General features: G+C 44.5%; 1 long non-coding RNA gene across 1 annotated transcript in view; it reads left to right on the forward strand.

Moving 5' to 3' along the window:
* Positions 1-12,886: 12,886 nt before the first annotated feature.
* LOC114113222 (uncharacterized) overlaps positions 12,887-25,277 on the forward strand; it is a 96,241-nt gene continuing 83,850 nt past the window's right edge. Inside the window, exon 1 of the long non-coding RNA XR_006058842.2 lies at positions 12,887-12,999. This is a non-coding gene — a long non-coding RNA (uncharacterized LOC114113222). The remainder of the gene's footprint in view (positions 13,000-25,277) is intronic.

The following is a 25,277-nucleotide window of genomic DNA, read 5'->3' on the forward strand; positions in this document are numbered from 1 at the left end:
TGCCATTGCTTTCTCCGAAAACCTCCTAGCAGGTCCCAGGGAATTACATATTGTGATAAGACTGAGGATGTGGGTCCACCCAAGGCATTCTGGGAAGACAGAGAAGGGAGCTCTGATCCAGCAGAGTAGGGTGGGTCATCAGGGGAGTCTGCACAGAGAAGGGGCTGTTTGCAATAGGGTTTGAAAGGTGGGTCGGATTTTGCCAGAGAGAGAAAAGTTGTATGCGAGAGAATGTTAGGAAAGGCCAAGAGCAAGGAGACTGGTGTGTTTGGGGAGTGACCAGTCAGTTATCTAAATTAAACACCAAAAAGTCTTACCTTAGTGGAAAAATCAGATGTGCTGGTTGTTTGATCCCCTCCGGTAGTTTTTGTTTTGTTTTCAAGTAACTATCACTAAATAAACACAGATGATCTTCAGGTAATAAATGAGATTAAATATTTATATTATGTTCGGGTCAAAGGGAAAATATAATGAGGAGAGAAGGGAGGAGAAGGTTGGGGTCAGGGATAGGAGATTTCCTGTTTAGACAGAATGGTGTCTGGTCAGTTGGCAACATTTGATCCTGAAAGGAAAAAAAAAAAGAAGAAAGTTTGGGAAACCTGGTTGAAAGGTTCCAAAACACTCCACTCGATTGGAAAACCACTTCTCAAATCTCCCACTCCCTTTTCCTGGAAATGGTTCATTTTGTTAAGAGTATTAAGAGAAGAAGGGATTTAAAGAGGAGACATTCTGATTCAGAATAAGAATACCTAGTGTTCCTGCCACACCTTTCTCCCAAGGAGCTCAGGTTGCTGGAGAGAAATTATATCATTAATTCCTCACCTCATTCCCGCCTCCTTTTCCCCCAAATTATCCCCCTCACCCCAGTTTCCCTGGTAGCTCAGACAGTAAAGAATCAGCCTGCAATGCAGGAGACCTAGGTTCGATCGCTTGACCCCTGGTTCGGGATGATCCCCTGAAGGAAATGGCAACACACTCCAAAGCACTGGTAGAGCGAGGAAGTTCTTCTTGATACCTAACTCAAATCTCCTTAGCTGTAGTGGAACCTCATTTTTGGGGTGTTGTTTCCAATTGGCACAAAGAATGAATGTCTTGCCCCCATTGTGTCAAGAAGCTTCAGAAACTTCCCTTAACTGGCCAATTTTTAAAGGTAATTTGTTAGAGCCTTCATTTTGCAAATGAGAAAGCTAGACTTTCCCAAAGCTGACGGGAGGGAAATCCTTGCATCCCACCTGCTGATGGAGGTGGACCACTGACTCAAGGATTCTTTGGTGAGTACTGAGCTCAGAACCCTGTCCTGTGCACCAGAAGACAGCAGTCAGTTCTGATGGTTCCCTGTCCTGAAGGAGCATTCTGGAAAGGATGAAGCATGTATGTGTGTGTGCTGAGTCATTCAGTCATGCCCGACTCTTTGTGACCCCAGGGACTGTAGCCCCCCAGGCTCCTCTTTCCATGTGGATTCTCCAGGCAAGAATACTGGAGTGGGTTGCCAGTCCCTTCTCCAGGAGATCTTCCAGACCCAAGGATCAAACCTGCGTCTCCTGCAATGCAGGTGGATTCTTTCCCATCTAAGCCACCAGGGAAACATGTATCCACAAAAAGCTAAACATCAACTTAAGCGTTAAATGTCAATGCAAGATAACCATGGACGATATCATGAAGAAGAGTATTATTATAATACTTTAAATAATAATAGCTAATGTTTATTGAGCACTTGTCATGTGCCAGGCCTGTCCTGAGTGTTCTGGAAAAGGTCAGTTTTCATTCAAATCCCAAAGAAAGGCAATGCCAAAGAATGCTCAAACTACTGCACAATTGCACTCATCTCACACGTGAGTAAAGTCATGCTCAAAATTCTCCAAGCCAGGCTTCAGCAATACGTGAACTGTGAACTTCCAGATGTTCAAGCTGGTTTTAGAAAAGGCAGAGGAACCAGAGATCAAATTGCCAACATCTGCTGGATCATGGAAAAAGCAAGAGAGTTCCAGAAAAACATCTATTTCCACTTTATCGATTATGCCAAAGCCTTTGACTGTGTGGATCACAATAAACTGTGGAAAATTCTGAGAGAGATGGGAATATCAGACCACCTGACCTGCCTCTTGAGAAACCTATATGCAGGTCAGGAAGCAACCGTTAGAACTGGACATGTAACAACAGACTGGTTCCAAATAGGAAAAGGAGTACATCAAGGCTGTGTATTGTTACCCTGCTTATTTAACTTATATGCAGAGTACATCATGAGAAACGCTGGGCTGGAGGAAGCACAAGCTGGAATCAAGGTTGCCGGGAGAAATATCAATAACCTCAGATATGCAGATGACGCCACCCTTATGGCAGAAAGGGAAGAAGAACTAAAGAGCCTCTTGATGAGAGTGAAAGAGGAGAGTGAAAAAGTTGGCTTAAAGCTCAACATTCAGAACACTAAGATCATGGCATCCAGTCCCATCACTTCATGGCAGATAGATGGGGAAACAGTGGAAACAGTGTCAGACTTTATTTCTGGGGGCTCCAAAATGTCTGCAGATGGTGATTACAACCATGAAATTAAATGATGTTTGCTCTTGGAAGGAAAGTTATGACCAACCTAGACAGCATATTAAAAAGCAGAGGCATTACTTTGTCAACAAGGGTCCGACTAGTCAAGGCTATGGTTTTTCCAGTAGTCATGTATGGATGTGAGAGTTGGACTATAAAGAAAGCTGAGCACCAAAGAATTGATGCTTTTGAACTGTGGTGTTGGAGAAGATGGGACTTCCCTGGTGGCTCAGACGGTAAAGCGTCTGTCTACAATGCGGGAGACCCAGGTTTGAGCCCTGGGTTGGGAAGATCCCCTGGAGAAGGAAATGGCAATCCACTCCAGTACTATTGCCTGGAAAATCCTTGGACAGAGGAGCCTGGCAGGCTGCAGTCTATGGGGTCGCAAAGAGTCGGATATGACTGAGCAGAAGACTCTTGAGAGTCCCTTGGACTGCAAGGAGATCCAACCAGTCCATCCTAAGGGAGATCAATCCTGGGTTTTCATTGGAACGACTGATGTTGAAGCTGAAACTCCAATACTCTGGCCACCTGATGCGAAGAGCTGACTTATTTGAAAAGATCCTGATGTTAGGAAACATTGAGGGCAGGAGGAGAAGGGCACACCAGAGGATGAGATGGTTGGATGGCATCACTGACTCAGTGGATGTGGGTTTTGGTGAACTCCGGGAGTTGGTGATGGACAGGGAGGCCTGGAGTGCTGCAGTTCATGGGGTCACAGAGTCGGACTCAACTGACTGACGAACTGATACTGATCTTTACTACTCCCTTCTGAGGTAAGAACGGTTATCTTGTTTTAGAAAGGCGAAAACTGAGTCATAGAAATATTTAAAACCTCGCCTAAGATCACAAAGTTAGTAAATGGAAGAATCCATGATGTGACTCCAGATTACTTAATACCAGAGTATGAATGATTAGATTCCAATAGGGAGAAAAAGCAATTTAAAAATATTTATTTACTTATTTTTGACTGCGCTGGGTCTTTGTGGCTACGTGGGCTTCATTTCTAGCTGGGGTGCACAGGCTTGTTACTGCACTGGATCCTTCTGTTGCAGAGCACAATTTCTAGGGTGCTTGGGCTTCAGTAATTGTGACTCCTGGGCTCTAGAGCACAGGCTCAATAGTTGTGGCGCACAGGCTTAACTGCTTCACGGCATGTGGGATCTTCCTGGCTCAGGCATCAAACCCATGTCTCCCACATTGGCAGGTGGATTCCTTACCACTGAGCCAGCAGGGAGGCCCCTGAAGCAATTTTTATCATGATGGGACATTGATCAGATTCTGCTATTTGTACATGTCTGAGGGAGTGAATGTTTTGGAGAAGGTGCAAAGGGTTTTGAACATCAAACTCTGTGACTGGCAGGGCTACTGTGACTTCTCCAACTTTAGTAAGACCAAAAATTCAATTGTCGACATATTATAGAGATACCTGGATGGTTCCCAAGGCAGAGTAGGTAGAGAGAGTGGGGGTTGGGGGAAGGGGTCAGTCTGACCTCTTATGTGTCCCTTTCCCTGTGAACTTTGTCCTTACCTGGAGAATGTAGTGGTACTGGATTCAGACTCTTAGGTCCTGCCGAGCTCTAAATGCTAGTTCCGGTGCCCCTTATATAAACAGATAGTATTTGGTATATAAATGGTTCAGCCCAGCCCAGACCTGGGCACATGTTATGCCAGGTGTTCAAGAAATAGGTATCAATTCAATTGAGTATATTCAGGAGTATTGAGGAGGGTGCCCCTGGGGGCTGGAGTGAACAGGCAAGACATGTCATGGAGAAGGTGGGACTGGAGTGCAGAATATGTGGGGGAGGTAGCTGAGGGCACCCTTTCCTGCCCTAGAGATGTGGCTTTAAGAGTCTAACTTATTGCATTAGGCAATTGTCTTTAGTCATTATATCAGGTAGGATGTGCTCAGTTGTAAGTAACAGAGAATTTCCTTGCAGTCGGCTTAAACAAAAATGGGGATGTTTTAGCTTGCATAATCAACAAGTCCAGTTGAGTGGCGGACTTCAGGCATGACCCAGCCAGGGCGCCAGCTCTCTGTGAGTCTCTCAGTTCTGCCCTCTAAATGTTGGCTTTGTCTTCAGATTGCTTTTCTTATGTTTGCAAGATGGCAGCATACAGCAGCCATGGCTACTTACTCCTTTTTCTTGTCCACCCTCAACCAACAGACTAAAGTCCTGTGAGTGGTGGGATCCAGAGTGAAGGAAAATGTGGGCATCTTGTTCAAAACTTATTGAGAATTTCCCAAAGGAGAGGTGTCCTTTTCATTATAGGGGACTGGAAGGCAAAAGTAGGAAGTCAAGAAACACTGGGAGTAACAGGCACATTTGGCTTTGGAATGCGGAACGAAGCGGGGCAAAGGCTAATAGAGTTCTGACAAGAGAACACACTGGTCATGGCAAACACTTTCTTCCAACAACACAAGAGAAGACTCTACACATGGACATCACCAGATGGTCAACACTGAAATCAACTGGATTATATTCTTTGCAGCCAAAGATAAAGAAGCTCTATACAATCAGCAAAAACAATACCAGGAGCTGAACGTGGCTCAGATCATGAACTCCTTATTGCCAAATTCAGATTGAAATTGAAGAAAGTGGAGAAAACTACTAGACCATTCATTCATTCAGTCAGTTCAGTCGCTCAGTCGTGTCCGACTCTTTGTGACCTCATGAACCGCAGCACTCCAGGCCTCCCTGTCCATCACCAATTCCCGGAGTTCACCCAAACCCATGTCCATTGAGTCGGTGATGCCATCCAATCATCTCATCCTCTGGTGTCCCCTGCTCCTCCTGCCCTCAATCTTTCCCAGCATCAGGATCTTTTCAAATGAGTCAGCTCTCTGTATCAAGTGGCCAAAGTGTTGGAGTTTCAGCTTCAACATCAGTCCTTCCGATGAACACCTGAGACTGATCTCCTTTAGGATGGACTGGTTCGATCTCCTTGCAGTCCAAGGGACTCTCAAGAGTCTGTTCCAACACCATAGTTCAAAAGCATCAATTCTTCGGTGCTCAGTTTTCTTTATTGTCCAACTCTCATTCAGGTATAACCTAAATCAAATCCCTTATGACTGTACAGTGGAAGTGAGAAATAGGTTTAAGGGACTAGATCTGACAGACAGAGTGCCTGATGAACTATGGACGGAGGTTTGTGACATTGTACAGGAGATGGGGATCAAGACCATCCCCAAGGAAAAGAAATATGAAAAAGCAAAATGGCTGTCTGAGGAAGCCTTACAAATAGCTGTGAAAAGAAGGGAAATGAAAAGCAAAGGAGAAAAGGAAAGATATATCCATTTGAATGCAGAGTTCCAAAGAATAGCAAGGAGAGATAAGAAAGCCTTCCTCAGTGATCAGTGCAAAGAAATAGAGGAAAAGAATGGAATGGGAAAGACTACAGATCTCTTCAAGAAAATTAGAGATACCACAGGAACATTTCATGCAGCTCAATAAAGGACAAAAATGGTATGGACCTAACAGAAGCAGACGATATTAAGAAGAGGTGGCAAGAATACACAGAAGAACTGTACAAAAAAGGTCTTCACCACCCAGATAATCACGATGGTGTGATCACTCACCTAGAGCCAGACATCCTAGAATGCGAAGTCAAGTGGGCCTGAGGAAGCATCACTACGAACAAGCTAGTACAGGTGATGGAATTTCAGTTGAGCTATTTCAAATCCTAAGAGATGATGCTGTGAAAGTGCTGCACTCAATATGCCAGCAAATTTGGAAAACTCAGCAGTGGCCAGAGGACTGGAAAAGGTCAGTTTTCCTTCAAATCCCAAAGGAAGGCAATGCCAAAGAATGCTCAAACTACTGCACAATTGCACTCATCTCACACACGAGTAAAGTCGTGCTCAAATTCTGTAAGCTAGGCTTCAGCAATATGTGAACTGTGAACTTCCAGATGTTCAAGCTGGTTTTAGAAAAGGCAGAGGAATGAAAGATCAAATTGCCAACATCCACTGGATCATGGAAAAAGCAAGAGAGTTCCAGAAAAACATCTATTTCCACTTTATCGATTATGCCAAAACCTTTGACTGTGTGGATCACAATAAACTGTGGAAAATTCTGAGAGAGATGGAAATACCAGACCACCTGACCTGCCTCTTGAGAAACCTGTATGCAGGTCAGGAAGCAACCGTTAGAACTGGACATGTAACAACAGACTGGTTCCAAATAGGAAAAGGAGTACGTCAAGTCTGTATATTGTCACTCTGCTTATTTAACTTATATGCAGAGTACATCATGAGAAACGCTGGGCTGGAGGAAGCACAAGCTGGAATCAAGATTGCCAGGAGAAATATCAATAACCTTAGATATGCAGATGACACCACCGTTATGGCAGAAAGGGAAGAAGAACTAAAGAGCCTCTTGATGAAAGTGAAAGAGGAGAGTGAAAAAGTTGGCTTAAAGTTCAACATTCAGAACACTAAGATCATGGCATCCAGTCCCATCACTTCATGGGAAATAGATGGGGAAACAGTGGAAACAGTGTCAGACTTTATTTCTGGGGGCTCCAAAATGTCTGCAGATGGTGATTGCAGCCATGAAATTAAAAGACTCTTACTCCTTGGAAGGAAAGTTATGACCAACCTAGACAGCATATTAAAAAACAGAGACATTACTTTGTCAACCAAAGGTCTTAGTCAAGGCTATGGTTTTCCCAGTAGGCATGTATGGATGTGAGAGTTGGACTGTGAAGAAAGCTGAGCACCAAAGAATTGATGCTTTTGAACTGTGGTGTTGGAGAAGACTCTTGAGAGTCCCTTGGACTGCAAGGAGATCCAACCAGTCCATTCTAAAGGAGATCAGTCCTGGGTTTTCATTGAAAGGACAGATGTTGAAGCTGAAACTCCAATACTTTGGCCACCTGATGCAAAGAGCTGACTCATTTGAAAAGACCCTGATGCTGGGAAGGATTGAGAGTAGGTGGAGAAGGAGACGCCAGAGGATGAGATTGTTGGATGACATCACCGACTCAATGGACATGGGTTTTGGTGAACTCCGGGAATTGGTGATGGACAGGGAGGCCTGGAGTGCTGTGGTTCATGGGGTTGCAAAGAGTTGGACATGACTGAGTGACTGAACTGAACTCACAGAGGAAACACCAGAATATTAAACCAATTATGGAGTCCTAGTAAGTGAACAGCCCTGGGTGAGTGTATCGGTCATATGCCCATGAGGTTCATTATGGTCTTATGCTTATTTTTCTTGGGCTAACTTGAACTAATTATTGTGATTCCCAGAAGTGTACCATGAACTGATTGGCTTATTTGAATTATTGTTCTTTCTTGGACCAATTCTTTTTTTAAAAAAAAAAATTTAATTTTTGTTTTATATTGGAGTAGAGTTGATTTACAATATCGTGTTAATTTCAGGTGTACAGCACAGTGATTCGGTTATACATACACATATATCTGCTCTTTTCCAGATTCTTTTCCCGTATAGGTTATTATATAATATTGAGTGGAGTTCTCTGTGCTTACAGTAGGTCCTTGTTGATTTTCTATTTTATTTATAGTAGTGTATATATGTTAATCCCAAACTCCTAATTTATCACCTGCATCCCTCGGTTCCCCTTTGGCAACCATAAGTTTGTTTTCAAAGTCTATGAGCCTGTTTATGTTTTGTAAATAAATGCATTTATATAATTTTTTAAGATTACATATAAGATATATATATATATATCTACATATAAGAGATAGCGTATGATATTTGCTTTTCTGGTCTGATTTACTTCACTTAGTACAATAATCTCTAGGTCCATCCGTATTGCTACAAATGACATTATTTCACTCTTTTTTATGGGTGGGTAATATTCCATTGTTTATATATAGCACATCCTCTTTATCCATTCCCCTGTCAGTGGATATTTAGGTTGCTTCCACGTCTTGGCTATTGTAAATAGTGCTGCAATGAACAGTGGGGTGCAAGTATCTTTTTGAATTATTGTTTTCTCTGGATATATACCCAGGAGTGGGATTGCTGGATCATATGGTAGCTCTATTTTTAGTTTTTTAAAGATCTTCCCTACTGCGCTTCATAGTGGCTGTACCAATTTACGTTCTCACCAACAGCGTAGGAGGTTTTTCTTCAGACCCTCTCCAGCATGTTTTGTTTGTAGACTTTTTGATAATGGCCATTCTGAGTGGTGTGAAGTGATACTTCGCTGTAGTTTTGATTTGCATTTCTCCAATAGTTAATGATACTCAGCATTTTTTCATGTGCTTTTTGGTCACCTGTATGTCTTCTTTGGAGAAATGTCTATTTAGATCTTCTGCCCATTTTTGATTGGGTTGTTTGTCTCATTGATATTGAGCTGTATGAGCTCTCTGTATCCATATATTTTGGAGATTAATCACTGTCAGTCCCTTCATTTACAAATATTTCCCCTCATTCTGTAGGTTGTCTTTTTGTTTTGTTTATGGTTTCCTTTGCTGGACCCATTCCTATGATAAGTTGGATGGAATTATCTAATTAGCTGAGACCAATCAGGACTCAGCTTTGAAGTTCAGTTTGGGTCATGCTCTGCCCAAATTACACGTGCTGCAAAACAGAGATGGCAGAGTGATGCGTTGTTGGCTCTGTGCATGGCCTCATAGTGCAGGCATTAGACAGGACCTCCCAGCCAGACGAGCATCCGGAGTCGGCTCCCATTTCAAGAAGTAGCCTTGCTGTGTTCTCATTCCTCTTGTTCAGAGCAAATCATGCTTCCCTCTGGTGAGCAGAGGAGATCATAGATGTCAGGCAGTGTGGAATTAGGGAAAGAACTCTTGAATTTGTACTTCTAGGTATCTGTTCAAAGGAATGAAATCAGGATCTTGAAGAGTTATCTGCATGCCCATTCTCACTGCAGCATTGTTCACAATAGCCAAGCTATGGAGACAACCATGCAGTGTCTGTCAAGAGATGAATGGATCAAGAAAATGAATATATTTACAATGGCCCCCTGATGCGAAGCACTGGCTCATTAGAAAAGACCCTGATGCTGGGCAAGATTGAAGGCAGGAGAAGGGGGCAACAGAGGATGAGATGGTTGGATGGCATGATTCGATGGGCATGAGTTGGTGATGGACAGGGAAGCCTGGTGTGCTGCACTCCTTAGGGTCACAAAGAGTTGGACATGACTGAGTGACTGAACTGAACTGATTATTCAGCTTTAAAAAAGAAGGAACACCTGCCATTTGCAATAATGTGGACAAGCTACTTCTCTAGTTCTACATTTTTAGAGTTCACATATATGTGATACTATGCACTCTTTGTCTTTCTGTGTCTGGATTATCTCACTAAGTATAACGGACAGAGGAGCCTGGCAGGCTGCAAAGAGTTGGACACGACTGAGTGGCTAACCACACAGAGAAATAGAGAGCAAGATGGTGGTTTTCAGGGGCTGGGAGGTGGAGTGGGGAAAATGGGGTGATGTTGATTTAAGGGCATAAATTTCAGTCATAAGACGAGTAAATTTTGGGAAGCTAATGTAAAGCATAGTGACTATGAAAAAAAAGAGTTAGTCACTCAGTTGTGTCTGACTCTTTGCCACCCCATGAACTGTAGTCTGCCAGGCTCCTCTGTCCATTGGATTCTCCAGGCAAGAACACTGGAGTGGATTGCCATCCCCTTCTCCAGGGGATCTTCCTGACCCAGGGATCGAACTCAGGTCTCCTGCATTGCAGGCAGATTCTTTACCATGTGAGTCACCAGGGAAGCCCTCTAATATTGTACTGTATACTTATAATTTGCTAAAAGAATAATAGGTCTTAAGTGTTGTCACCACACACACTACACACATGCAAGGATGGTAACATGTGAAGGGATGGATATGTTTAATAGCTTAATTGTGGTAATCATTAGACATCTACTTCTATCAAAACACTATACTGTACACCTTAAATATATACCTTTTTTTTTTTTTTGTCAATCATACCTCAGTAAAGTTGGGGGAGAAAGATGATTCTGTGTGAGCTACTTGCAAGCAGATTTAAGATCAGTGCTGTTGCAGTAAATGAATGTAACCACCACACTGTAAAACTTATGAATAGTGTTTAAACATATGTGTATGAGAGAGATTTTTAATTCTAAAAAAAAACCACATTGAGGTTAACCTCTCTGCTTGATTCCTCACCAGGTACATTATCTTGAACATATAACCTTATTTCACTATTACTGTTTCCTAACTTTGGAGAAAAATAAGGCCAGCCTTACCCTTTTCACAGTCTGAGGTGACAATCAGATGAGATTGTCTAAGCGAAAATGCTTTTCAATCTGGTCAGGACAATAAGCATGAAAAAGATAGCTGCTATGTAAAGTCTGTGCGCTTTAACATCTTGAAGGCTTAACATGCAAATCTTTCCCAGATTTTAAATAGAAAATAGGGGAATGGGAAGGGGAAAGAAAGATCAGTTGGGCAGGGTAATTCAGGAAGGTCATGAAAAAAGGCTCTTGAGCTTTAAAAATGAGGAGAAAGGTGATGGGTATTAAAGCTAGAATACAGAATAGAATTTCTTGTCCAAAGCAGTAATTCCAAAGGCAAATCGTTCTAGTTTCTTACTGACATAAAATCACCTCTTGGTCTCCCCCTCTGGGCCCCCTACCAACTCCTCTCTGATCTCCTTCCCCTCTCCTTTACCTAACTCCCACTGCCCACAAATAATTCCTAAGCTTCTCCTACTATCTTTCCATCACTTTTCTGTTGCCTGACTCCATGTCCTCTAGGCAACTTGGAAAGGATCACCAGTCATAGGTCCTTAATAGTTGAGGGGAAAAAAGAATAGAATTATGTTCCAACAGGTTCCCAGGGCTCAGGCCTCTGGTTCATGCCTCTCTCCAACCTGAGATTCCAGCATCCATCATTCTTGACAGTTGCTTGCATGGGGAGGCCTCTTCCAAGTCTGTAAATCCCAGGTGCTGCTCCAACAGGGAGGGCAACTTGCCTGCAGCCTATCAACACATCTAGATGGCTATCTTGACGTAAACACCTGCAACATTGAAGGCGCATCTACGCGTAAATTAGATGTTACCCAGCCAGCCTAAAGGTGGTTATCATAACAGTTCATCGTGTCCCCTTCTGCCTCACCACCATACCAAAAATGCCACAGCCTGATTTTGTACTATGGCACATAAAATGATATACTAAAGGACAACGTCAACCTTTCCAGGCCCCCTTGGTTGTCCTGAAACTGACTCTTACAGATGTGGAAACAACTAAAGATGTTACCTTGCTCATTCTTCTATTTCTAGGCAAATCTATCCATTCAGATCGTCTCAGGAAGGGGTTTGTATAGGCCTTTCCCTAGAAATTATCATAGACAGAGTTGTTGTAGTGTCCTTGGGTCGCCTGTTCTAGCGCTTTTCAACCTGACATTTTGGTGAAACTTCATGATTATGAGAACACGTGTATCAGCTGCTCAAGATCCATTTTCTCTTTTTTTTCTGAAAACACCACCCTGATTTCACAGGGTGGAATTACCTGTGGGTGCAGTGTGTGTGCCTTCACTCAGTCGTATCTGACTCTTTGTGACCCATGGACTGTGACCAGCCAGGCTTCTCTGTCCACGGAATTTCCCAGGCAAAAATACTGGAATGGGTTGCCATTTCCTCCTCCAGGGGATCTTCCTGACCCAGGGATTGAACCTGTATCTCTTGCATCTCCTGCATGGACAGGTGGATTCTTTATCAACTGCGCCACCTAGGAAGTGGGTGCAGACTTGGTCTCAGTAAAGTCCTGCCCTGGTCTAACCAAGAGGTGGGTCCATGCCCCAGGCTAGTGGACTTTCTCTCCTGAGACTTAGTGGAGATTAGTGAGCCAGATGAGCCATGCTGGTAGAGCCCATTCCAGAGGGTCTCCTGGCACACTGGGCTTCTTCGCTGCCCCACACTTGCCCTGACCCACTCTGGACCCAGCCTCCTTGAACCTGGCCTCCAGTTTTTCCTCTGATCTTGGGAGCCACTTATATCAGCCCCCAAAGTAATCCCCAATCCCCAGGTGAGTTATCTTTGTGCGGTTCAGGTGCAGCTGGACGGGAGCTGGGTACCCTCTCCTTGAGCCTGATAGCTGTACCGTCCCCTCAGGTGGCTTGAGCCCCTGACCTTGCTCCGTGTTCTTGGAGCCTTGGGCAGCCATCCGGCTCTCAGGTGTGAATGCACACACTTCTCAGATTTTCAGCCTTTGCTCGTTGCCAAGGCCATTTCTACCTAGAGTTCGGGGTGACACCCACATAAACCCTGAGTCCCTTCTCTCCTGCCACCTGCCACTTTACCAGCAGGAGTCATCACAGGATGTTAGTGTTAGCCTTGGATCAGATTTTAGCGAGAGATTGTCTGACCTGGTTTTCTTATTTTCCAGATGAGGGAATGGAGGCCTAAGAAAGATCAGGGAGTTTGTCAAGATTAGTAGTGATTCGTCTTTTTCAGAAAACTGAAGAAATGAATCAGGAATCCTGGAGAACACTGGCAGGTGGGTTTGAGTTATTTTGATGAAAGGCTGTAACCCCAGCGGCCACGAGAGACAGCAGAATGGATTCTCAGGATATTAAGGCTTGGCTATCAACCAGGCTGTACGTACTATGATAATTCAGGACATCTGCCCAGCATGGGATGGACATTTTCTGAGATGCTTGTGTAATGTCTTTCCAAGTGTCTGTTAATAGAACAGGTTCTTTGGGAAACCAGGGAGGTGTGGTCAGATGGGGGTTGGAGGGTTGCCAGATGGTGAGACAGTGGGAGGGATTTACTTGTGGATGGGGGAGGGAGATGAGAAAATCCCTGAAGTCCCCACAAACCTCCAGATTCTACAAATCTCGCTAAGCTGGGACTCAGCCCAGGCCAGGAGTTGTTTTGTTATTTGCTTATTTGATTTTCAGCTGGGGCATGCTGCCTCTGCCCAGGCCATTAGGGCCATCAAAGGTCACCATGGCCATCCTTCCACCTCTTCACTCCTGCAAAGCTGACCAAAGTCCTGTCATGATGGGAAATACCCCAGGGAGGCAAATTCATTCTCTCTGGACCCCATGCTTTGGTGGTTTCACATGCTTTAGATTAGGAAGTTCCTCCTGGTGTTATCCCTGGGTGTGGATTTCATTCTTCCCTTCTTTGCTGGTCATTTGTGAAAATGAAACTCATATTAACTAATTCGTGAAACATTCACTGAGCCCTATGGTATAACACTGTGCTAAACTAAAGTGATTCGAGATGGACGAGTCAGAGCTCATACGTTCTTCAGCTCCGACTGCCCACATGCTGCCTGACCAGGATGCCAGGTTTCAGATTCAGGTCACTGGCCTACCCCCCGCCGCCCCCCCAATACAGGATTCAGTTACAGCCATGGCCCCTGCAGGGTTTGCTTACATTTGGGGATTACCGTTCCCCCAATTCCCTTTTTTTCTGGGAGCTGTTCTTTGGAGCACAGTTAGTCCAGGTGTTGGTGGGCAGTGAGATGCCTTCGGAGTCTGAGATATTTTCCCCTCGTTTCTCACAACTGCTGATGAGAGATCACACTCCTTCCATTTATGAATTTGCTGCTCATTGAAATGTAAATCTTTCTAAAGAGAGGATCCAGATATGCTCTGATCAGTTGCAACTGATGTCTATATAATTGGTGATGAAATAAGATGTTTTCTTATTTTCATATAATTAAAAAGTTACCCCTGATCACTAGAGAAAAACTGGAATATAGAGAAAATGCATAAATAAAGAAACAAAAGTCACCCATGTTCTTAAAACCCAGAGACAACTGTGGCTGAAGTTTTATTCTAGTTTCTAGCAGGCATATTGCTTAGCTTACTGAGAGGATAAAAGCAAAATCTCTCAGCAAGATGTTAGGCCAGTTACTAGCTTTGTGTTCTACAAATGACTAAAATTTTTTTTTGCTTCAGTTACCTCATCTGTAAAATGGGGACAATTGTGGTGGCCATGCTATAAAGCTGTGATGAAGATTTAGTGAGTTGATACATGTAAAGTACTTAGAGTACTGCCTGGTATAGAGACAGTGTTCAAAAAATGATAATTGTTAGTAGTAGTATTATTATGGCTGTTGGGCTTCCCAGGAGGTGCTAGTGGTAGAGAACCCACAGGGGTTTGATCCCTGGGTCAGGAAAATCCCCTGGAGGAGGGCACAGCAACCCACTCCATTATTCTTGCCTGGAGAAACCCATGGACAGAGGAGCCTGGTGGGCTATGGTCCATAGGGTCACAGAGAGTCGGACACGGCTGAAGCGACAGCGTGCATTATGGATGTTCTGGTTTTGTAACTCATGCATAGCTAAGCCTCCCTGGGTTGCCTTTATGGTTGCTGTTCTGTGCTCTCTGGAGGGGTTCTTGTGGTCCCCAGTCCTAGCCAATGCCAGCTCCTAAATCATTGCTGAGCGAAGTAGATTGTTCCAGAATATCTACGGAAATGATGGAGGTGTTTACATCACACTCTGCAGCAAACTCTGCCCCTTTCTGTAGACTTTAAACATCTGTGAGCTTTCTCCAAAGTTTAATCCTGGTGGAAATTGTCCCATTTTCTCATCTCTCTCTTTCCCAAGAAACTCATCTTCAGCCTCTCCAGCCACCTGGCACTTAATCCTCCCACCACCCCCTCAAAGTCTCACCAGCTTACAAAGCTAGCAGCTGCAGTCAATAGAACCGAAGAGCCAAATCCTGACCAAGCACACCCCCGGGGCCTCATTTCATCCAACCCTGTGTGGGTCAACTTACGCACATGGATACACTTAAAGCGAAGTGTCTAGGTGGACCCCCAAACAGGAGTCTTCCTTACACTGTTTGGTGTCTTGTTTTTTTGTTTTTTTTTTTTTTCTTTTCACTTGCTAATGTATTGTGAGCACTTCCTATTATATCATGGTACATCCATGGGGCAAAAGATTAGATGGTCATTAAAAATATTCTTAGAAGTTCTTTTATGCAGGTTGCTTGTTTCTTTTTCTTTTTCTTTTTCTTTTTTAAATAGGGAGGAGGCTGGAGGCTGCAGGCACTGGAGGTAAGAGGCTAGCCAATAAGGCTGCCAGCAAGTGAGGTTCTGTGCCCACCTTCACAGACTTCTTGCTTGCTTGCTCACTCTCTTAGTCACTTCAGTCATGTCTAACTCTTTGCGACCCTATGGACTGTAGCCCACCAGGCTCCTCTGTCCATGGGGATTCTCCAGGCAAGAATACTGGAGTGGGTTGCCATGCCCTCCTCCAGGGGATCTTCCTGACCCAAGGATTGAACCCACGTCTCTTTACGTCTCCTGCACTGGCAGGCAGGTTCTTTACCACTAGTGCCGCTGGGGAAGCCCTGTAATCTGGCTTAATCACACCTCTTCGTCATCAGTAATCCCTTCCTGAATGCACTCAAGACCGTGGATTGGAACATGTTTTGGTAGCTTTCTGGCAGCTTCTCTTCCTTATCCTCTGCCTGTCTTTCCTCTTCTACCCACCCTTAAAAATGGCAGTCCTCAGGATTCTCCCTGGGCTGTCTTTCATCTCCTGCCTGTGCGGTCCCCCAGGGCACCTTCCCTATTACAGAGCTTTCAGTCATCATTCACTTGCCTAGGATCTTTTCCCTCAGCCCCTCAAATCCCTGCATTGGGTCCTGACCTCTCTACTTGGCGTTCTCCCAGACCCCAGTCAATGTATTCAAAGTGGAATTCATCATTTCTGCCGCAAACTTGCCCCTGTCTGGCTCTCTGTTTCAGTCCACGCCACTCTGTTCGCCTGCTCCTCAAGCTAGAGACCATCTGTGTCTTCTCTTTCCGCTTTCCTCCCATGTCCAATCATTGTAGTCAATGTTTCATACATTTTTCTGTAATCAATCCAAACTACTACTCTGTACTCCAAATTGTGTTCATATTCTGTCTTTAATATTAAACGCTTAGAAAAAAAATGAAGCATGGTAGATGGCAGCGGTTTTTGTCTGTTGGTATGTTCTCAGTATCAGTGATGGAGTTGCTGTTGATTGCTACTGAAACCCAGACTCTTTCCTTTTTTCTAACAGAATTCAGTTTTGTTCAGATTTTCACTTCATCTCCTCCTTCAGAGGGCAATTCCAAATAGTCTAAGGCACCAATTCTCCAAGTCCCTGAGACCCTTCCAGGGGGTCTGGGAGGTCAAACCTATTTTTATTCTAAGCCATTATTTGCCTTTTCACTCTCATTCTTTTATGAGTATACACTAGACTTTTCCAGAGGCTGTCATGTGATACTGCAATAGATTGAATGCAGAAACAGATATGAGAACTCAGCTGTCTTCTATTAACTAGAAATTAAAAAGATTTGCAAAAATGTGGAACACTGCCACACTTCTCACTAAGCTTTAACAAGAAGTTTTTTTAAATAACAAATATGTTATGTTCACATGTAATGAGTTTATTATTGTTGTTTTAAAATAAGCTGACAAATGTTTTAAAAACTTTCCAGTGTTAATTTATAATACAATACACATCAATACCTTTAATCCACCGAAACACAAGCTCTCTGGTGACCAGTTTTAGAATATTAAAGGGGTCCCAAGTGGAAAAAAATTTGAGAACCACTGTTCTAACTTGATGACAGCTATTGGTTATGTAAGTGACCAAATTAGCCCAATCAGATTAGATCATGGAAAGATTTATATTCCATGTCTGGGGCAGAGATTTCTCTGCTTCCTCTTGTTGGGTGTGAAAATTTTTAGTCTCCATTGCCACTGGTAGGGTGTTGCAAGGCTGCTGATATGACCTTGTCTGAAGCCACGTTCTGCTCTTCCTGTGATATAAGAAACTAAATCTCCATACTGCTGGATCCAGTTTGAGATGGATTCTCCATTATTTGCCTCTGAAAGCCTGTTCACTGATACAGCACTTACCAATGATCCCAATCCTACATCCCGTTCTGGCGTGTGTGTGTGTGTGTGTGTGTGTGTGTGTATGTGTTTCAATTAACCAAATTCTGATACTACCTGGAGAGATTAATAGCATCACATCCCACAGGTTAAGGATTCAATTGCACGAAACTGTCCTCCTCGGAGCACTCCCCACCCCTACTTCAGATGCCAGTGTACCTGTGATTCTGAGTGATGGGCTATGGTTGAAGGTTCCAGCGGCTCCTCCCTCAGTTCCAGTAATTTGCTAGGGTGACTCTCAGAACTCAGAGAAACATTTTACTTACTAGATCACTGGTTTCTTACAGAAAAATACCAGGAGCAGCCAGGTGGAGAATGCGCACAGGGCAAGGTGTGCGGAAGTGACTTGGAGCTTCCATGTCCTTTCCTTGTGGTCCTCTCCCTGTAGCAACGCATGTTCTCCATCCTCGAAGCTCTCTGAACACTGTTCTTCTGAGTTTCTATGGCGGCTTCATTAAGTAGGCCTGATTGATTACATCACTGGCCATTGGTGAGTGATTCAACTTCCAGCCTCTCTCAATTCCCCTGAGGCCAAGGAGGTGGGACTAAAAGTTTCAACCTTCTAATCACACTTGGCTCTCTAGGCAACCTGCCCCCAAGCTTGAGTGCTGTCCAGAAATCACTGAAGACACCTTTATGGCTTTTATCTCTTGGGAAATGTCAAGGGTTTAGGGGGTCTGTGCCAGAAACATGGACAAAGACCAAATATATATTTATTACCAGAAATCACAATGTCATAGTTAGAAATTGGGGAGTTGGCACCCCCTCCTCCCTCTCCGCCATTGGTCTTAAACTTTGGAAGACATTTTACTGTCCTATATAATCTATAAAGAGTTTCCCAGGTGGTGCTAGTGGTAAAGAACCCATCTGTCAATGCAGGAGACGTAAGAGACACGGGTTCCTGGGTCGGGAAGATCCCTGGAGGAGGGCATGGCAACTCACTCCAATATTCTTGCCCGGAGAATCCCCATGGACAGAGGAGCCTGGTGGGAGATAGTCCACGGGGGTTACAAAGAGTCGGACATGACTGAAGCCACTTAGCATGCACATACAACCTGTAAACTGCCGTATTAGATAAACATAGAGGTTTCTCCAGATGTGAGCAACCACCCAGAAGGAAGAAGGTGCTGAGAAGGATGGGATAGCAGAGAATCGAAGCTGTACCATGTAGGAGGTTCACTGCAGGCAGATGTCCCAGTGCACAGGGAGAAACAGGTCAGAAGTAGGGATGCCAGAGAAATCGCAGACTTGGTGTGTGCTTTGAGAGCCAGGCTCCTCAAAGCTGCATCCCTCTCCCTTCCCCACTCCTAGTCCCTACACCTCCCTCCCCTAGCTCTCTTCTTTGTAAACCGCACTGGCAACATCTGTTTGGCTGAACTGACTAGAGGTGACAGCTGTGAAAGTTTACTCCATCGCTTGGCGAGGGGTGGACAACCTCACAGCCCTGGGACAGAGGAGCATTTTCTAGCCCTGACATCCACACCACAAACTGAGAACAAAGAGGGGTGGATGGGGCTAGAGTCACCTGTGGCAGCTTGGTGACTGTCCCCGGTACCTTTTCCTTCTATTGGCAGTTGTGCTAGTCTCTATGTTGTCACTTTGTTCAGGACTTTCAAAGGCTCTTGCAGATAAGTTTGGGTGCAATGGCTGGGGTGCAAACTTGGTAGAGACATCGCTTCCATACCTTTGGAAAGAGCATTCTTGCCTGCTTGAAATTAGCTTGGTGTCATGGGGCAATAACTGATACCTTTCTTTCTTTTTTTCTTCTGGTTTACAGCTTTTTTGAACTTTTTATTTTATATTGGACTATAGCCAGTTAGCAATGTTGTGACAGTCTCAGGTGGACAGCAAAAGGACTCAGCCATACATATAAATGTATCCATCCATTCTCCCCCAAACTCCCCTCCGATCTATAGTGCCACGTAACACTGAGCAGAGTTCCCTGTGCTATACAGTAGGACTTTGTTGGTTATACATATTTTAAATATGGCAGTGTGTGCATGTCCATCCCAAACTTCCTAACTGTCCCTTCTCCCCATTCTTCCCCTCTGACAGCTGGAAGTACCTGTGTTAGTCTCTCAATCATGCAACTCTTTGCCACCCCATGGACAGTAGCCCGCCAAGCTCCTCTGTCCATGGAATTCTCCAGACGAGAATGCTGGAGTGGGTAGCCATTCTCCTTCTCCAAGGGATCTTCCCAATCCAGGGATCAAACCCGGGTCTCTGCATTGCAGGCAGATTCTTAACTGTCTGAGCTACCAGGGAAGCCCATAAATTCATTCTCTAAGCCTGTAAGTCTGTTTCTGTTTTGTAAATAAAATTCATTTGTATCATGTTTTTTTAGATTCCTTTCTAAACAGGACACTTTTTAGCCACAGCAGAAATTTCCTGGCAGTGTGGGAGTGACTATCTGCAGATTTACAGGTATTTCTTGGGTTGGAAATCTCAAAGTGAAGTTGTAGAGAAGCTGAAAAACATTTGTTTGACTTACATCTTCTTTTTGGTGGGCAGCAGAGTGGGAAAGGAAGCCTAAAAAGAGCTTGGGGGCCTAAAAGGACAAACTGGACTTTTCTCAAATAAATTGCAAGTAGGATACTAAAAGTCTTTCTTGTTACAAAGAGATTAAAGCTGGATAGAAGCCCCTTGAACTTTTTTTTGGTTGCAAAATAAAAAACTGCTAGGAAGACACAAAGCACACTAGGGTTGGGATAAGCCCTGGGGAGACTTTATGTCCAAGTTAGGATAATCAAAAAGAGTTTAATTTACTCAATTCTGGAGTAAAACCAAGGCTGCATTCAGCAATATTTGAAGCCAGTTAAAGGTCAGCGAATGAGATGCCCAGTTGTGTTTAAATGTTTGCTTCTATTTATTCACGTCTTACTTTGTATTCTAAATCATATACTTTCTTTTTTAACTAAAAAAAAAAAGAAAAAGATAACCATCATGCCTAATTGTTTGATCGTAGCTTTTAATTTTTAAAAAGCACAAGGAATGAAAAAAGCATTTCCTAATCTTCACTATTTACGTTTTTACTCTCAGGGGTCCTCAAAGCCAAAGAGAGTGTCTGCTAGTGAATTAGAATAAAACCACAGGATAATTACTTTCTGGGCTACCAACGCAACATGAGTTGCTTTCCGTTGTGAGACTGCTGAAAAGTTGCCACAAAATTAAACCAATTAGGATAATAAGGGGAGAAGGAGAAGATTAAATTTATTTCCATCTGATTTAACTAATTAATTTCTCAAGGGAGAAAGATTCCCTGCCGTTGACCTTTAGGGTTTAACCCATGAACCCCTTTTGTTCTCAAGATGTACTTGGGATTTAATTCATACCCCAAAGCCTGGGCCCTTTCAGTTGACTCAAATGGCTCTGTTTTGTTTTGTTATTTTTCCTTTTTGGTTGTGCCCCACAGCATATAGGGACTTTATTCCCCAACCAGGGATTGAACCTGTGTCCTCTGCAGTGGGAGCACAGAGTCTTAACTACTGGACCACTAGGCAATTGCCCCTCTGATCTTTAGGAAGTAGGTTTGAGGGATGAAGAGTCAGTGAACAAATCGGTCAGTCAACAGATTTGTTTTGGAGCTCCTACTGTGTGCCGAGCATGTTTTACAGTCTGGATACTCAGCGTGAACAAGTCAGAACTCCTGACCTCCATAGTCTTACAGTCTAATGGGGGAAAACACATAATCAACACACAAATAAAGCAATAAAGTAACTGATGAGAGCTACAAAAAGATAGAATAGGGAAATATGATAGCAAGTCACTTCCAGAAGCTAGGACAGCAAGTGCAAAGGTCGTGGGTCGTGGGTACACTTGATGTGTTTGAGAGAAAGAAGTCCTGCATGACCGAGAGCTCAGGCGAGAAAGAATACAGTGTTATAGCCATCTCTTCCTTTGCTACTTCCTTGTGTAAATTTACTACTTCATTGTGCCCTGTGCAGCTAAAACCTTCCAAACTGTTCTCTGTCTGGAGCAGGGAAGCTTACTGTAAAGACAAACGCCCGGGAGGGATTTGTTGAATCTCATGCCAGCTCCTACTGTTGGTGCTGGCCAAAGGCTAGAGAAACTGGTGTCTTCAATCTTTGTTCCTTGGGGACAGCGGTCCCCAACCTTTTTGGCACCAAGGGCCGGTTTTGTGGAAGACAGTTTTTCCAGGGGTGTGGCGAGTGTGGGTTAGGGGATGGGTTAGGGTTAGGGTTAGGGTTAGGGTTAGGGTTAGGGTTCAGGCAGTAATGCGAGCAATGGGGAACGATGAAGCGGAGCAGCAGATGAAACTTCATTTGCTTGCCCGCTGCTCACCTCCTGTGTGCAGACCAGCATGGGTCCTTGGCTCGGGGTCTGGGGACCGCTTCCTTAGGGAATACAGTTTTCTCATTAGGTTTAGGCTTTGGTTCAACCATAATTACATTGTTAGGGATGGTCAGTTCTAAACAGGCTCTCCCATTTCTAGTCGCCAAAAGTGAAAACCATTCCAACTAGTACAGGTTGAAACGGATTTTTTAAGAAATAAAGAGATTAGGGCTTCCCTGGCGGTTCAGTGGTAAAGCATCCGGCTTCAATGCAGGAGACACAGAAGAGACAGGTTTGATCTCTGGGTAGGGAAGCTGCCTTGGAGGAGAAATGGCAACCCACTCCAGTATTCTTGCTTGGGCAGTCCCATGGACAGAGGAGCCTGGCAGGCTATAGTCCATGGGGTCTCAAAGAGTTGGACACAACTGAGAATGCACACGTGCAGGGCATGCATAGATACATCACGGACCAAGCAGAATGCTGAGGAAAAAGATTCTAGGCTGAGCTTTCAGGAATGACGCCTAAACCACACTGCAGAATTGCACCCCCATGGGACCTGCTGCCTCTTCTGTGGTCAGAAAGTTAGCATCGCCACAGCTGGCTGCTCTCACCCCGCCCCTGCCTTTGCTCCAGTCTGCTGCAGTTGAATATACATCCCACACGGATCCTCTCCTCCCTCATAATTTGATTTCAAATCAAAGTCTTAAACGAGTGTATATGGTTAATAGGTCCCAAGCTGCATCCCCAACCTTAGCTGCTTGGACATCTGAGAAATGTGATTTCTGGGGTTTTAGCCTCTACAGTGGAGGAAGGTCAGCTAGAAGCTGGCATGGTTACTAGGAAGGTAATCTACTGAAACTGCCACCCAGCTCAGCTTGGGTTGATGCCATCTGCATTCCAGAATTTGGGGCTCATTCCGGTGACTCCAGCAATTTTCTGTCCTGCACACAAGCTTGGGTCAGCTGTAAAACCACAAGCAATTTTCCTTTTCAGATCCTGTATTCAGGGCTGTGTGCCCCTAGGCAAGATATGATCCGGGGCTGGGCTAGTTTAGCCTGACATGGATTTGGAGGTGCTTGGGGGTAAAGCTCATCCAAAGAGTGACATTTAGACTTTGAGCCTGAAGAGTGGGTAAGTCATGGTTATTTTTGCCCATTTTTACAGCTGCAATATCAGCATAGAAGTTGACATGTAGTAGGCACCCAATTAATATTTATTGAGTAAATAAATGAAAGAAAATAGAGTGAGGAATGGTTAGGCATTAAATGCTAAGCAAATTCATTTGAGTCTCTGTGTGTTTAACAAATGCTAGTAATGCTTGATATGTGCCAGGCACTGTTCTAAGTGCTTCACAAATATTAACTTCTTTAATTCTCATAACTACTCTATGAGATATGCACTATTCTTAATCCCATTCTAAAGCTTAGATACAGAGAAGTTCTGTTACTTGCCCAAGGTTGTACAGATAAGAAGCGGTGGGGCCAGGGACTGGTTGCCCCAAATATCTTCTGTTGTTGTAAGACTTATCTGTTATTGATTTGGCCCCTATATATGGTTCTACATGCCTGCATGTGATAATATGGAAGTAAACACTTGCGATAAGTACATACAGACAAGGGTTTGTTGCTGTTAAACATTGAAATCCACCTGTCTTTATTCTCTCTTTTTTATTGCCTCCCAGGCCCTTTCATTCTCCTCTGGGCTGGGCCTACTCAGGTCTCCCTCCCTTTGTCCCTCCTCCATTCCTGTACTGAACTGCGTTTTGGTGTTATTTCAGCTCCCATTGAGTCAGGTGGGCCCTTGGGTCCCCTGCTGAGCTATATAGGAGGCTATTTCTGCTTGAATGAACCCCATCACGGTGGTAGGTCCTAGAGTGGAACCCACTGTCCCCTTGGTTCAGTCCAGAGTCAGAGACTTCTGGCCGACTTGACTACTGGGACATCCTTGAGCTCTGTGGCCTCTTCTGGAAACGCTGGGGAGGCCATAGCCCCAGTACACAGCATCCTGCCTCCGCACCGGCCATGGGGTCCATCTGCCAACCTCCTCCTTGCCTGGTTTATTTTAGGTTAATGGATGTCTTGGAAAGACCGAGCTGCAGTGTTGTCAAATCTCTCCTGGCCCAGGAGAGCAGGGTATTTGCAAATGCTTTGGAGAGCTGGCTCTTCTTACTGGGGCAGCGCGGATTGTTTGCAAAACACCCAGATACTCTGCTAGCATTCTTCCTGAGGGCATGGGGGTGTGGTGGAGAGCTTCTCTTCATCAGTACAAACAACCGGGTCAGGGGTATGGGCGTAGGGAGGAAGGGTGTGCTGTTCAGAATTTATCCCATCCATCCCCTGCTTCTGAGCAGCCGGCTCTTCCCAAGCTTAGATAGAGCTCTTGAGGCACCTTGTTTCCACGAAGACACCTGGCCATGGGGAAGTCCTCCTGATGTCTACCTATAGGCCCTCCTGCTTCAGGACTACCCTCTGTTTTCCATGGAAAGTCTAACCCCATGTGCTTCAGATATCCATGGAAAGCCACCCATTTTCACTGCTCCTGACAAAGATTTTCCCCCACTGTGTGTGGGGGGATCAAGGCTCCCTGTGCCCAAGTAGCAAGAGCATCTCTGTGGCTTTACTGCAGGCCTGGCGGGTTCTGAGCCCTTTAGCTCTCGACCTTCCACACTCTGAGTCACAGGACCCTGCTTCATCTTGTTGGAGCATATTTTTTCCCTTGAGTTTTTTTTTTTTTCCCTCCCTTTAGTGTTTACATGAACTGGCTGAACCCATCACGTGGTGAATCTGTGTTTATATTTGCAGAAGCGCTGCCTAGGGAAGTTCTGTTTGTATAGAGGTCACCCTATCCCTGGGGCTTGGCTGCAGCCCTGCACTGGGTTTCAGCAATAGTAACTGAGCTCACAGCAGGGACCACCCTCCTCCCTTTTCACTTCTCTCTTTACCCCAGATTCCAGGATCCTGGTCCTGGTGGCTCCATGTCTTCCAGTAGAGGAAGAGGAGGCAGATGCAGGGGAGAATGGGGCCACCTCCCTCCCTTCTTATTCTCAACTCGACCCAGAGTTTCCCCAGACTTGTCTGTCTCCTTCCTTAGAACTTAACTGTCCTCCATGATTTTAGAGGTAGACTTGAGCTGATGGAGTAGATGGTAGAGTCTAAAGACGGGTTGTTCTCTTGCCAACCTTCCTTCTACTGGGCTAGCGATGCAGTCAGCATTCGAGGATGGCTGAGACCATGGACTTTGGAGTCAGACAGAAGTTGGCTGGAATCGCGCCTTTGCCAGGTGCTAGTTGTGTGGCCTTGGACAATACCTCTAAAGCTATTTCATCATCTTAAATGACTATAATAGTCCTTCTTCCTGAAGATTGTCAGGAGGATTAATTTAGGGCATGCATACAAAATGTTTTTAATTATGATGATGATAACTATCATAGCAGTTAGAACTGGCAACTTTCCTTCATGCCCTTTTTTCTCCTCTATTACAGCAATATTTCCCAAGTTTTCTCATTATTACTCCGCTATGTGGCCTTTTTGGGCTTCTCAGGCGGCGCTGGTGGTAAAGAACCTACCTGCCAATGCAGGAGATGTAA

This window comes from Ovis aries, chromosome 2 (assembly GCF_016772045.2).
Source record: "Ovis aries strain OAR_USU_Benz2616 breed Rambouillet chromosome 2, ARS-UI_Ramb_v3.0, whole genome shotgun sequence".
NCBI classification, from domain to species: Eukaryota; Metazoa; Chordata; class Mammalia; order Artiodactyla; family Bovidae; genus Ovis; species Ovis aries.